General features: G+C 46.9%; 1 protein-coding gene across 1 annotated transcript in view; it reads left to right on the forward strand.

Annotated features, from left to right (window-relative positions):
• Positions 1-15028, forward strand: part of LOC109923692 (nectin-1-like) — a 50337-nt gene that overhangs the window by 1221 nt on the left and 34088 nt on the right. The window lies entirely within an intron of this gene.

The raw sequence follows: 15028 nt of genomic DNA on the forward strand, positions 1-15028 counted from the left end.
AGACATTGGAGGCAGACACATACTGAATCAGAGATGGAGAGTTCAAATAAAACATAAAATCCTCGACATATAGGACCATAAGATATCGGAACAAGATTAGGCCATTCAGCCCCTCAGACCTGCTCCCATATTCAACAGGATCATGGCTGATCCAAAATTCCTCATGTCCACTTTTCTGTCCTTTCCCTGTAACCCTTGTTTCCCTGACTGATAAGGAATCTATCTCACCCTTAAATATACATAAGGACTCCTTCCCCCTACAGCTCCTTGCAACAAGGAGTTCCAAAGACTTAAAAAACCCTCAGAGAGAAGAAATTCCTCCTCATCTCAGTCTGAAATTGGCGCCCCTATATTCTGAGACTGTGGTTCCAGACTGTATCAGTAGGGAACAAATGGGCATGAGCTTCTGGGATTCTCTGCCACAGAAAGTGGTTGAGGTCAAACTCAATGGCTTCAAAAAGGTTTGGATAGAGTTCTTAGGGCTAAATGGATCATAGGATACGGGGGAGCAGGGACTGAGTTGGGCGATCAGTTGTGATCCAATTGAATAGCAGAGCATGCATGAAGGGCCGAATGGCCTACTCAAGCTCCTATTTTCTCTGTTTCTAAATCCTATATTTAAACAGTAAGGAAGCAATATTTTGTTGGGGGGCGTGGTGTGGTGCACGGCAGACACTATTATCTGTATGACTAACTGAGTGCAGTGCCTGATATTCTGCAACATGTCTCAGAATTTAATACAAACCATTTCCCTTCACAGTCTGCTGACTGCAAAGATTGATAAGTTTCCTGTCCCGTCCGAAAGAAAATACTGCAAAATTCATCTCACCTTTTCACTTGAAGGAGAACTAATTCTGCATTGGGATAGATATGCAGGTTCTAGAAGGACCATGGATAGATATTGCGAAGACAAGAGAAGATGAGACCACATGTGGAGAGGAGCTGGGGCGGTCACTGAAATTATAACGTAATGCGAGATATTCGTGAAATAACTGCCACTTTTACAACCTCCGGGCTTCCCAGAGATATTAGCAATCAATGAGGAATATTTGAGGGCCTGCCGATATTTTTCCCATGCATCACTCAATGTTCTACGCCTCTTTCCCCTCATGGCCCTGGACTGTTTCCATCAACTGCTCCCCAGTTTTCAAACCTTCTCTAGAACCTTCTCCCTCAGCCCTGTCAGGTAGCACATCGCAGATCGCAACAACTCGCAGTGTCAAAAAAGGCCCTCATTCCCTCCTCCCCACCCCTACCCCTTTGCTTCCCTTGCTGATTCTTTCTCTTCCGTGTCCCTCTGGTTATTGAACCTCGTGCCATTGAAAATGGCTCCTAGAACGATCCGAAGAATGAGGGATTTTAGATGCAAGGAAAGATTAGAGAGCCATATCCATAATGTGGTTACCATAGCAGGTAGATGTCCACCACCAGTTGAAAGTGTTATCTTCTCAGACACACCCTTGGGTTAAAGCCACCATTAGTCACAGCTTTATAATAAAACAACAGCCCTAAGATCCTCTTGGACTATGGTGACGTTACTTGTTATAAGAGCAGGTCAGAGGCTGGGAATCCTGCAGTGAGTAACTCCCCTCCTGTCTCCCCCCAAAGCCTGTCCCACCATCGACAAGGCACAAGTCAGGAGTGGGATGGAATACTCCCCACTTGCCCCTGGATGGGGGCAGCTCCAACAACACTCAAGAAGCTCGACACCATCCAGGACAAAGCAGCCCCCGCTCAATTGGCACCACATCCACAAACATCCCACTCCCTCCCCCACCGACGCTCAGAAGCAGCAGCGTGTACCATCTACAAGATGCACGGCAGAAATTCTCCTTACAGGCCACCTTCCAAACCACGGCCACTTCCTTCGAGAAGGACAAGGGGCAACAGGTACATGGGAACACTACCCCCTGCAAGTTCCCCTCCGAGCCACTCACCATCCTGACTTGGAAATAAATCACCGTTCCTTCAGTGTCACCATGCTGATCAGTCAGCATCTGGAATAAAACCCTGATAAATGTGAGGTGATGCACTTTGGAGAGTGGTGAGGCCACTTTTGGAATACTGCATTCATTTCTGGCCTCCCTGCTATAGCAAGGATGTCGTGAAACTTGAAAGGGTTCAGAAAAGATTTACAAGCATGTTGCCAGCGTCAAAATTCTGGAATTCCTCGCCTAACAGTTCTGTGGCTGCACACACACTGCAGTCGTTCCAGATGTGGAATAAATGGGGACATTACCTGCCCATACTATATGACTGATTTAGAAAATAAACCTGTGCTTTACAACAGGATATAGCAAGCATAGGCTTGATTTGAAAGCAAAAGTCTAACAAAAAACACCTCAGATACAAAGTCGAATGATAAAACTTACAAATGTACCAGAGAGTAGAGTGATGTATGCAGTGAACGTCCAAATAATTAACTGCATTTTGCACTGAGGACTCTTCTCTTCTTCCTTTGTAAAATAGAATCAAGTGGAGGTCCAGAAATTAAAACAGTAGCTTACAAAGCAAGCAAACTGTTCTTCTTCTAACAAGTCATTTATCTCCTGTTGTATTTTCGTAAAGAAGCGGAAGCCACTTGAAATAACCAATGATGAGGGTGAGAGGTTCCTTATTTTAAAATTTTGCACGGCTGTTGTTGTATTTAGAACTAGGAATACAATTTGACATGCCATGCAGGCCACTCCCATCCGTTGCCAAAATTAATCTGATCAGTCAGCATCTGGAATTAAACCCTGATAAATGCAATGTGATGCACTTTGGAGAGTGGTGAGACCACTTTTAGAATACTGCATTCATTTCTGGTCTCCCTCATATAGGAAGGACGTTGTGAAACTTGAAAAGGTTCAGAAAAGATTTACAAGGGGTTGAACGTTTAGAGCTACAGGGAGAGGCTGAATAGGCTGGGGCTATTTTCCCTGGCATGTTGGAGACTGAGGGGGTATAGAAGTTTATAAAATCATGAGCGGCATGGACAGGGTGCATAGACAAGGTCTTTTCTCCAGGATAGGGGAGTCCAAAACCAGAGGGGCATAGGTTTAAGGTGAGAGGGGAAAGATTTAAAAATAAGACCATAAGACCATAAGACAAAGGAGCAGAAATTAGCCCATTCGGCCCATCGAGTCTGTTCTGCCATTCAGTCATGCCTGATAAGTTCCTCAACCCCATTCTCCCGCTTTCTCCCCGTAACCTTTGATCCTCTTGACAATCAAGAACCTATCTATCTCAGTCTTAACTATACTCAATGACCCACAGCCTCTGTGGCAGTGAATTCCAAAGATTCACCACTCTCTGGCTGAAGAAGTTTCTCCTTATCTCCGTTCTAAAAGGTCTTCCCTTTACTCTAAGGCTGTGCCCTCGGGTCCTAGTCTCTCCTACCAATGGAAACATCTTCCCAACATCCACTTTGTCCAGGCCATTCAGTATTCTGTATGTTTCAATTAGATCCCCCCTCATCCTTCTAAACTCCAATGAGTATAGTCCCAGAGTCCTCGAACTTTCCTCATATGTTCACCTTTCCATTCCTGGGACCATTCTCGTGAACCTCCTCTGAACCCGCTCCAGGGCCAGTACATCCTTCCTGAGATATGGGGTCCAAAACTGCACACAATACTCCAAATGTGGCCTGACCAGAGCCCTTTAAAGCCTCAGAAGTACATCCCTGCTTTTATATTCAAGTCCTCTCAAAATAAATGCCAACATCGCATTTGCCTTCCTGACTACTGACTCAACCTGCAAGTTTACCTTGAGAGAATCCTGGACTAGACCTCCCACGTCTCTTTGCACTTCAGACTTCTGAAATTTCTCCCCACAAGGGCCTAAGGGGCTTTTTTTTTTTCACAGAGAGTGGTGCGTGTATGGAATGAGCTTCTGGGGAAGTGATGGAGGCTGGTACATTACAATATTTAAAAGGTATATGAATAGGAAAGGTTTAGAGGGATATGGGCCAAATGCTGGCAAATGGGGCTAGATTAATTTAGAATATCTGGTCGGCATGGATGTGTTGGACTGAAGGGTCTGTTTCCGTGCTGTACAGCTCTATGACTCTAAGAGGCAACAAGTCAAGGGAGCACTTAATGAATGACAGGACACCAGGAAGCTCAGAGGGAAAGAGGGATTTTGGGGAGCTTGTCCATAGATCCCTGAAGGTGACAGCACAGATTAATAGGGTTCTTCATGAGGCTTGCTTTTGTCAGTTGTGCCGTAGATTCTAAAAGCAGAGATGTTATGTGAAAGCTGTACAGGACTTTAGTTTGGCCGCAGTGACTAGGTTCACCATGATGGCCCCACATTCTCAACCTCACCACGGCCTGACTTGCGCTCAATATTGGGTCAAACCACCAGCAGTGATCTCTCTCAAGTGAGATAACCGTACTGTGGTCCTCAGGAACTTTCACCTTTGTTGTGAGTGCAGTTCTGGCCCCCGCACTGTAGGAAAGATGTGATTGTACTGGGGGGAGCGCAGTGGGAGATTCACCAGGATGTTGCCCTGGGATGGAGCAGTTTAGCGGTGAAGAGAGGCTGAATAAGCTCGGGTTGTTTTCTTTGGAGCATGGAAGGTTGGAGGGGTGGGAACCTGATAGAGGGGTATAAGATTAGGAGGGGCATGGACTGGGTGGTGGGAAGCAGCTGTTCCCCTTAGTTGAAGGGTCAATGACAAGGGGAGCATCATTTTAAAGTGAAGGGCAGGTGGTTTCGAGGGGATTTGAGAAAGAACATTTTCACCCAGAGGGTGGGCATTTTGGAATGCACTGCCTGGATGTTGTAGTTGAGGCAGGAAAGCTCCGAACCTTGAAAAAGTACTTGGATGAACACTTGGGAATGTCACAGCATTCAAGGCTATGTGGCTAGTGTGGGTAACAGGGATTGCTGTTGATAGGTCAGTGCAAACCCAGTGGGCTGAAGGGTCTCTCCTGTGCTGCATGACCGTGGTGTCCGAAGACAAGAGCAAACTGGGAGGGAGTTTGAACTGACCACTCAACGAAACAGGCAACTTTCATTTATAGAGAACAGGGGAGGCCTTGCAGAGGAGTTTGAAATGAATGAAGGAGCCACAACGTAACCAATTGTTTTTTCAATTCACTCATAGGGTGGGGGGTGTCACTGGTGTTTATTGTCTGTCTGTAATTGTTCCCTGGGGGGTGAGCTGCCTCCTTGACCCGCTGCAGTCCCCATGTGCTATAGGGTTGATCCACAATGCCCCTTAGGGAGGGAATTCCAGGATTCTGACCCAGCGACACTAAAGGAACGGCGATATATTCTCAAGTCAGGATGGGGAGTGGCTCGGAGGGAAACTTGCAGGGCGTGGTGTTCCCATATATCTGCTGCCCCTTGTCCTTCCAGATGGAAGTGATCGTGGGTTTGGAAGGTGCTGCCTGAGGATCTTTGGTGAATTTCTGCAGAGCATCTTGTAGATGGTACACACCGCTGTGACTGAGCGTCGGTGGGGGAGGGAGTGGGATATTTGTGGATGTGGGGCCAATTGAGTGGGGGCTGCTTTGTCCTGGATGGTGTCGAGCTTCTTGAGTGTTGTTGGAGCTGCCCCCATCCAGGGCAAGTGGGGAGTATTCCATCACACTCCTGACTTGTGTATTGTAGAGAGTGAATAGGCTTTGGGGGAGTCAGGAGGGGAGTTACTCGCTGCAGGATTCATAGCCTCTGACCTGCTCCTGTAGCCGCTGCATTTGTGAGGTGAGTCCAGTTGAGTTCCTGGTCAATGGTAACACTCAGGTTGTTGATATTGCAGGATTCAATGATGGGAACACCATTAAAAGTCAAGGAACGATGGTTAGATTGTCTCTTTTTGCAGATGGTCATAGCCTGGCCTTTGTGTGGCACAAATGTTATTTGCCCCTTGTCAGCCCAAGCCTGGATAATGTCCAGACCTTGTTGCATGTGAACACGGCCTGCTTCAGTATCTGAGGAGTCACGAATGTTGCTGATCATTGTGCGATCATTGGCGAACATCCCCACTTCTGACCTTATGGTGGAGGGAAGGTCATTGATGAAGCAGCTGAAGATGGTTGGGCCTAGGACAGTACCCTGAGGAACTCCTGCAGAGATGTCCTGGAGCTGAGATGACTGACCTCCCACAACCACAACCATCGTCCTATGTGTCAACTATGACTCCAACCAACAGGGAGTTTGCCCCCCGATACCCATTGATTTCAGTTTTGCTCGGGTTCCTTGATGCCACACTCGGTCGAATGCAGCCTTGATGTCAAGGGCTGTCACTCTCACCCTCACCCTCTGGAATTCAGCCCTTCTGTCCATGTTTGAACCGAGGCTGGAATGAGGTCGGGAGCTGAGTGGCCCTGGCGGATCCCAAACTGGGCGTCACTGAGCAAGTTATTGCTGAGCAGGTGCAGTTTGATAGCGCTGTTACTGACACCTTCCATCACTTTACTGATGATCGAGAGGAGACTGATGGGGCGGGAATTGGCCGGGTTGGATTTGTCCTGATTTTTGTGTACAGGACATACCCGGGCAATTTTCCACATTGTTGGGTAGATGCCAATGTTGTCACTGTACTGGAACAGCCTGGCTCAGGGAGCGGCATGTTCTAGGGCACAAGTCTTCAGTACTATTGCTGGAATATTGTCAGGGCCGATAGCCTTTGCAGTATCCAATTGTTTCTTGATATCCCATGTGGAGTGCTGTATGACATGCAAGTAGTCCTGTTTGGTGGCTTCACCAGGTTGATACCTCATTTTCAGGTATGCCTGGTGCTGCTCCTGGCATCCCCTCCTGCACTCTCCATTGAACCAGGGTTGATCCCCTGGCTTGATGGTAATGGTTGAGAGGGGGATATGCCGGGCCTTGAGGTTACAGATTGAGCTGGGGTACAATCCTCCTGCTGTTGATGGCCCACAGCGTCTCATGGATGCCCAGTCTTGAGTTGCTAGATCTGTGCGAAGTCTGTCCCATTTAGCACGGTGATAGCGCCACACAACACGATGAAGGTTATTCTCAATGTGAAGGTGGGACTTTGTCTCCACAAGGACTGTGCGATGGTCACTCTTAGCGATACTGTCATGGGCAGATGCAACTGGATTAGTAAGGATGAGGTCAAGTATGTTTTTCCCTCTTGGTTCCCTCACCACCTGCTGCAGACCCAGTCTAGCAGCTACGTCCTTTAGGACCCGACCAGTTCAATCAGTAGTCCTGCTGCTGAGCCACTCTTGGTGGAGGATATTGAAATCCCCCACCCAGAGTACATTTTGCGCTCTTGCTTTGCTCAGTGCTTCCTCCAAATGTTGTTCAACATGGAGGAGTACGGATTCATCACCTGAGGGAGGATGGTACATGATAATCAGCAGGAAGCTTCCTTGCCCGTGTTTAACCTGAAGCCATGAGACTTCATAGGGTCCAGAGTCAGTGTTGAGGGCTCCTAGAGCAACACCCTCCTGACTATATACCACTGTGTTCCACCTCTGCTGGGTGTGTCCTGTCGGTGGGACAGGACATATCCAGGGACGGTGATGGTGATGTCTGGGACATTGTTTATAAGGTATGATTCTGTAAGTATGACTGTGTCAGGCTGTTGTGAGATAGCTCTCCCAATTCTGGCGCTGGCCCCAAATGTTAGTGAGGGTCATACAGGGCTGTTTCTGCCGTTGTATTTTTCCGGTGCCTGGGTCGATGCCAGATGATCCGTTTGAACAAAGAACAAAGAAAATTACAGCACAGCAACAGGCCCTTCAAGCCTGCACCGACATGCTGCCCATCACAACTAAAACCCCCTACCCTTGCGGGGACCGTATCCCTCTATTCCCATCCTATTCATGTATTTGTCAAGACGCCCTTTAAAAGTCACCATCGTATCTGCTTCCACTACCTCCCCCGGCTGCGAGTTCTAGGCACCCACCACCCTCTGTGTAAAAAACTTGCCTCGTACATCACCATTAAACCTTGCCCCTCGCACCTTAAACCTATGTCCCCCTGGTAACTGACTCTTCCACTCTGGGAAAAAGCTTCTGACTGTCCAGTCTGTCCATGCCCTTCATAATCTTGGTCGCCCCTCACCTCCGTTGTTCCAGTGAGAACAACCCAACTTTCTCCAACCTCTCCTTGTAGCTGATGCCCTCCATACCAGGCAACATCCTGGTAAACCTCTTCTGTACCCTCTCCAAAGCCACCACATATTTCTGGTAGTGTGGCGACCAGAATTGAACACAATATTCCAAATGCGGCCTAACTAAGGTTCTACAAAGCTTCAACACTACCTGCCAATTTTTAAACTTAATGCCCCAGCTGATGGTTTAGTTTCATTTCTTTGAGGCTTTTTTTAGCAAATGGTATAACTGAGGGGCTTTCTGGGCCATTCCAGGAGGTGTTGGAGAGTCAACCACATTGCTGTGAGCCTGGAGTCACTTGTAGGCCAGTGTTGAGGATGCCAGATTTCATACCCTGAAGGACAGCATTCAAATTGCAAGAAACAACAAGGGGGTGGAAGGAACATTTTTACAGTGAGGCGGGAGCACTGATTTGGACAGGCATGGCTTTGGTAAATGCAGCAGTGGATGGTGACTGAGAGTTAACTGCCGAGCCATGTTTGCATTTGATACTAAGCAGTTTCTGGCTGCTCAAGGTGCTGAGAAATGAACCAGCAACGAAGAATGGAGTTGAAACAGGTGCAGTGTGTATACTTTCTGCCTTTTCAGTCAGCAAAGAACAGTTCCTCAACTCTTAACATATGTAGTTTTAAGCCCAATTGGTAATCTGATTGTCCGTCTGTTTCTTGCGCACTCAGGATTATTCAACATAGGTTTACAGTTAACTGCCAGGCATTAACTGATGCCATTGGCATGGTAGTAGAAACAGAGAAAATAGGAGCAGGAGTAGGCCATTCAGTGCTTCGAGAATGCACCCTAATCATGGCTGATCATGCAATCTCACTATCCCACTCCCGCTTTCTCTCCATACCTCTTGATCCCTTTAGCTGCAATGAACTGACCCCGACAGCTTCCTGTGGGAGAGAATTCCACAGGTTCACAATTCTCTGAGTGAAGAAATTCTTCCTCATCTCAGTCCTGAATGGCTTACCCCTTATTCTTAGACTGTGACCCCTAATTCTGGACTTCCCCAAAATCAGGGAACATTCTTCCTGCATCTAGCCTGTCCAGTCCCATCAGGATTTTACATGTTTCTATGAGATCCCCCCCTTGTTCTTCTAAATTCCAGCGAGTACAGGCCCAATTGATCCAGACTTTCCACATACATCAGTCTTACCATCCAGACTTGTGAACCAATCAATAGCAAGAATGTCCTTCCTCAGACCAAAACTGCATCCAATACTCAAGGTGTGGCCTCACCAAGACCCTGTATAACTGCAGCAAGACATCCTCACTCCAATACTCAAATCCTCTTGCTATGGAAGCCAGTGTGCCATTAGCTTTCCTCACGCCTGCTGCACACCCACGCCAACGCTCAGCAACTGTTCCACCATGGCACCCAGGTATCTCTGCCAAGTGGAACCCACTTACTAACCAATTGGCACTCGCTTCTTGGATGGTATAAATGCTGTGCCTCTTTATTTTGGCCATTCCTGCAAAACTTCCTGGCATGTGGTGAGATGAAAAGCTACGATAAGATGTTTCCTATTTTTCTTTTTCAGCAACATGTAAGTCCTGCATTGCCAAATGACAATTTTGCAACTGTGTGTTGCAAGTGCAGTGACGCATCTCAGAGACCAGCTTGAGGTATCGTCAGCTTTGAACCGTTTTGAGAACGCGCTGCTGTAGCTTTGAGGAAGGAGGCCTGCAACTGGTGAGGGCAGTCATCCCAGTGAAGTGTAGAGTTGTTTGAAGCAGACATAGAATCAAAAGAACCAAGGAGCCTGGTACTCATCAGAACAGAGGCGCAAGGAACGAAACCTAGAAAGGAAAGAACATATCATGTGGAAAAGGGTTCTGACTGATTAGACCATGGTTAGGCAGGAACATGCAGTAGAAACTATTCATTGACAAGATCATGAGGTGCTGGTTTGTGGTTAATTGTTGCATTATCATAAGCAAGATGTGGAGATGCTGAAGTTGGACTGGGGTGGACAAGGTCAGAAATCACATGACATCTGGTTATAGTCCCACGGGTTTATTTGATAGCTTGTGTTTCCAAATAAATCTGTTGGAACGATAAGCCGATGTCGTGCGAGTTCTGACCTTATCACAGGAAATGCAGCAAACTTGCTACATCCTTAGCCACTTGTTGGCTGAAAACTGTGCGCTGTTGTGACGGGGGGAGGAGGTGCGATGGAGGAGCTGCAGATCATTTGCCAAGTCTTCATTCTCCGAACTCACGAAAACGAAAAGGGCGTGAGTGTGCATTCACTCTGAGGATGGTGCCATGTTGAGGAAGATTCAAGATCTTTAGTTTGGAAATGGATGGAGCAGACAGTGTATTGTGTTTTGCTTCCTCTGCTGTTAGTATTGTGACTGGTTTGACATTTTATCTTAATCTTCGCCTTCAGTCAATACACAGTTAATTGCAAAAGAGATGTCAGTTTGAAAGAACTGCAAATATCAGTGTCCTGTGTGAGAATGTACATCATTTTTAGCATCTGCAACTGAATCACAAAGGGTCCCCAATTCAGAATTCTAAACTGTGTTTTAAAATAAATCACCAATCCAATGAAAAATATGCGCTGTTAACTAAATTACTGCAGCAGTTTACTGGAGCCAAAGGTAAGCCAGTGAGAAAGCATGTGAGGGGGCTCTTGTCGTGCAGTAGTAGTGTCCCCCCTTTAGACCAGAAGACCTACTCCTTTGCCAGGCGAGGCAATGGCCTAGTGGTATTATTGCTGGCCTGTTAATCCACAGACCCAGATAAATTCTGGGGACTTGGGCTCAAATCCTGCCACGGCAGATGGTAGAATTTGAATTTAATAAAAATATCTGGAATTAAGGATCTAATAATGACCATGAATTCATTGCCGATTGTCAGGGAAAAACCCGTCTGGTTTGCGAATGTCCTTGAGGGAAGGAAACTGCCATCCTTACCTGGTCTGGCCTACACATGACTCCAGACCCATCACAATGTGGTTGACTCTGAACTGCCCTCTGGACGATGAGGAATGGCAATAAATACTGCCTGGCCAGCGACGCCCTCATCCCGTGAATTAGTTAAAAAAAAATAGAAATTGCTGAAGAAACTCAGCAGGTCTGGCATCATCTGTGGGAAGAAAACGGAGTTAATGTTCCGGTTCTTGTGCCTCTTCAGGAAGTTAATAAAAGTTCTAGGGACCTGGGTTTGAATCCTACCGTGGGAGGAGAGTTCAAATTTTAAAAAAAAAGAAGAAAACTAGAATTAAGTGTCTAAAGCTGACTGTCAAAATGTTGCCGATTGTTGGAAAAACCCATCAGGTTCACTAATGTCCTTCAAGGAATGAAATCTGCCACCCTTAGCTGGTCTGGGCCTACATGTGACTCCAGACCTCACACCAATGTGGTTGACTCCTAACTGCCCTCTGGGCAAATAGGGACGGGTAATTGCTAACCAGCAATGCCTACCTCCTGTAGGCATGAATAACCAAAAAGAAAATGTGTGTTTCAGAACCACTGTACTGCAAGAGTCCTCCTAGGGAGGTAGATTCTTGGCTCTCAGTGGAATTTATAGCCATCAGGGCCTACACAAGACTATGCAGCAGAACTCCACAATCACGTTCGCTTTGGGTCTTGTTCTATGGTGTTGGAGGATAGACTTAAGCACCATACTCCTGCTCCAAATTGGCCTGTGTCCCTCCCAGTCACCACCCATTTCAACTCCCCCACACACCCTCCCCGCCCAAACTCCCCCTCCAACATGTCCGTCCTCAGCCTCCTCCAGTGTCACAGCAACTCAGAACTCAAATTTGAAGGACGACGCCTTATCTTCCACCCTGCAGCCCCGTGGATTCGACACTGAGTTTCTCCAATTTCAGATAACCTTTCCACCCATCCCCCCTTTCCAGCCCCACCTCCTTCCTTCCATTTTCACCTTCTGACCCTCCCTTCCACTCATCAATAGGATTCATCCCTCCCATTGACCAATCAGGTCATACTTACTGCCAATGTCCACCTCTCTTCCCCGTCTTCCCTTCACCCACCCCCCCCAGCATTATCTGCATCTCCCCCTACCCCCACATGTTGCCCTGAGGAAGGGTAATACCCGAAACGTTGGCTGCTCCTTTCGTCCAGATACTGCCTGGCCTGCTGTGTTCTTCCAGCCTCCTGTTTGTCTACTGTGGGAATACTTCCCCAGTTGTCAGACATCTGGGCCTTGACACAATCAGGCAAATCAATATGTTGGCCTGGGCATGTTGAAGGGGGACACAGCTCATGTCTTTTAGAATCATAGAGGTCTACAGCATGGAAACAGGCTTTTCGGCCCAACTTTCCTATGCCATCCAGTTTTCCCAACTTAAACTTGTCCCATTTGCCTGCGTTGGGTCCATATCCCTCCATACCTATCCCATCCACGTACCTATCTATGTGTTTCTTAAGTGACAAAATTGTACTCGCTTCCACCACTACCTCTGGTAGCTCATCCCAGACACTCACCACCCTCTGTGTGAACAAAATTGCCCCTCTGCACCCTACTGTATCTCTCCCCTCTCACCTTTAAACCTATGCCCTCTGCTTTTAGACTCCCCTACCCTGGGGAAATGCTGCCTGCTATCTACCTTGTCTATGCCTCTCATGATTTTATAGACCTCTATGATGCCACCCTTCAGTCTCCCACGCACCTCAGAAAATAGCCCCAGGCGATCCAACCTCTCCCTATAACTCAAACCCGCCAGTCCAGGTAGCGTCCTAGTAAGTCTTCTCTGCACTCTTTCTAGTTTAATAATACCCTTGCTATAGTTGAGCAACCAGAACTGCACACAGTACTCCAAACGGGGCCTCACCAACGCTTGCAGCAGCATGTTATTCCTTACTGGAAGGGACACAGTGACAGTTCTGGTCAGAGAGTGCCCTCTTGCATGAAAATAGAACTGTAAGACTCATCGAGAGATGGTGTGTGAGAGACACAGAGAGAGAGAAAACCACATACGCATGACATCTAGCTGACATTTTTTGAACTTGTTCCTTCCTCTTTGAAAACTTGCGAAGGCGATGATGAGCTCGGAGAGATTCTGCTCACTCAAAGGGCATTGGAGAGACGTGTTAAATTGAGAAATGGCTCAGCAGACAATGAGTTACTTGGTGTGGAAAACGTCCCTTCGAGTTGTTCTTCTCCTCTCAGGTAAGCGAGCAAGCTCATCGTGAGGTGTTGGCCGACAATGTTCCTCTGTAAAGGATTTCATTTACTCCCTTTTCCCTTCCAGCCTCTGTGTGCGGCTTGTAACAAATTCCATGCGTTAAATAGGTGCCAATATCATTTCAGCAGCTTAATGCCAATGCGGTAGATAAGTATGGGCTAGCAATGAGAAATCAAGCAGACAGATGGGGTCACCAGGCTGTTTATCTGACTCCATCCAACGGGCAAGGGTCAACTCAGGGGTTGCTTCAGTGCAAAGAAAGGCCATTCAATCCATTGCCCCTATGCCAGTCCTCAGAAGGGCTTTCCAATTCTTCCCACTCCCCACTGTTCGCTTCTCAAAATACCTTCCAGCTCCTTCTATAATTACTCCAACTCTATTATGAAAGTCCCTATTGAAGCTGCTCCCTTTTAGATCACAACAGCTTGCTGTGTCCACAAAACAAATTCTCCTCCTCCTATCCTGCACCCCTCCTCTGCTTCTTCTCCTGATTCACTTCAATCTGAGTCCCTCGAATGACCAGCTTCTGTGCACTCCCCAAGAGCCCCCCCCCCCTGCCCCAACTCACCCCGGCACAATTTCGTTGAATCATAGAATCCTATAGCACTGCAGAGGTTCGTCAGTGGCCCTTCAGCCCATCAGGGCTCTGTTTGGTGTAATACTACATCCCACTTTTCTAAAATTCCTTATCTCCAGCCTTCCTGCATTAAAAGCGATGTGTCCATCCCATTAGTTTGCTCCTTTCATTTGGAGATTTTCATGTACAAACTTTAATACCCTGCCTACGCACTCAAGCCTGGGCTATTGGTATAAACCAAAAAGAACAGAAATCCTTTAACAGTCACCACAATCTACTTCCCTCTATTTTGAAAAACAATTTTTTTTTTTGCTGCTTCTGGTTTCTCTTTGATCAGGCATTTCAATACCACATTCTATTTCTTTTTTTAAAAATAAATGCCTTCTTTATCCTTCCTGATCGATCACCGAATCGGAAAGAACTTGTCAGAAATTGAACTGTCTAGGCCCCGCACAAGAGACTATGAAGAAACACATTGATGGTTACTCCCCACATCGTCCAATCCTGTGCACTGTTGCTGGTCAATGTTCCCACAAAGCAGTCAGGACTAACAACTGATAGCTCGAATCTGATGACTAAAGAGAAAATGGCAGATTACTGTCTTTCACTCGTTTGTAACTGGGACGATTTTCAGCTCAAATTGAATTCTTTCAGGCCAACTAACATCATTTATTGTCTGAGTGCCTCTTTGTCTGCCTGAAGATCTATCTAGCTATCATTGTCTCTCTTTACCTCCTTCTCTGTACTGGTGTATGTACCTGTCTGTTTGTCAATCTATGTATCTATCTATCTTTCTTTTCTTAATCCATTCACGGGATGAGGGTGTCGCTGCCTAGGCCAGCCTTTATTGCCCATCCCTAATTGCCCAGAGGGCAGTTAAGAGCCAACTACATTGCTGTGGGTCTGGAGTCACATGTAGACCATACCAGGTAAGGATGGCAGTTTCCTTCCCTGAAGATCATTAGTGAACCAGATGGGTTTCCTGACAATCAGCAATGGATTCATGGTCATCATTAGACTCTTAATTCCAGATATTTTATTGAATTCAAATTCCACCATCTGCCATGGCGGGATTCAAACCCAGGTCCCCAGAACGTTATCTGGGTCTCTGGATTAGCAGCCCAGCGATAATACCACTAGGCCATTGCTTGCTTGCATGCTTGCCTGCCTACCTACCTACCTATCCACCTCTCTGTCTATGCATCTCTCTG

This window comes from Rhincodon typus, chromosome 47, assembly GCF_021869965.1.
Source record: "Rhincodon typus isolate 14 chromosome 47, sRhiTyp1.1, whole genome shotgun sequence".
NCBI lineage: Eukaryota > Metazoa > Chordata > Chondrichthyes > Orectolobiformes > Rhincodontidae > Rhincodon > Rhincodon typus.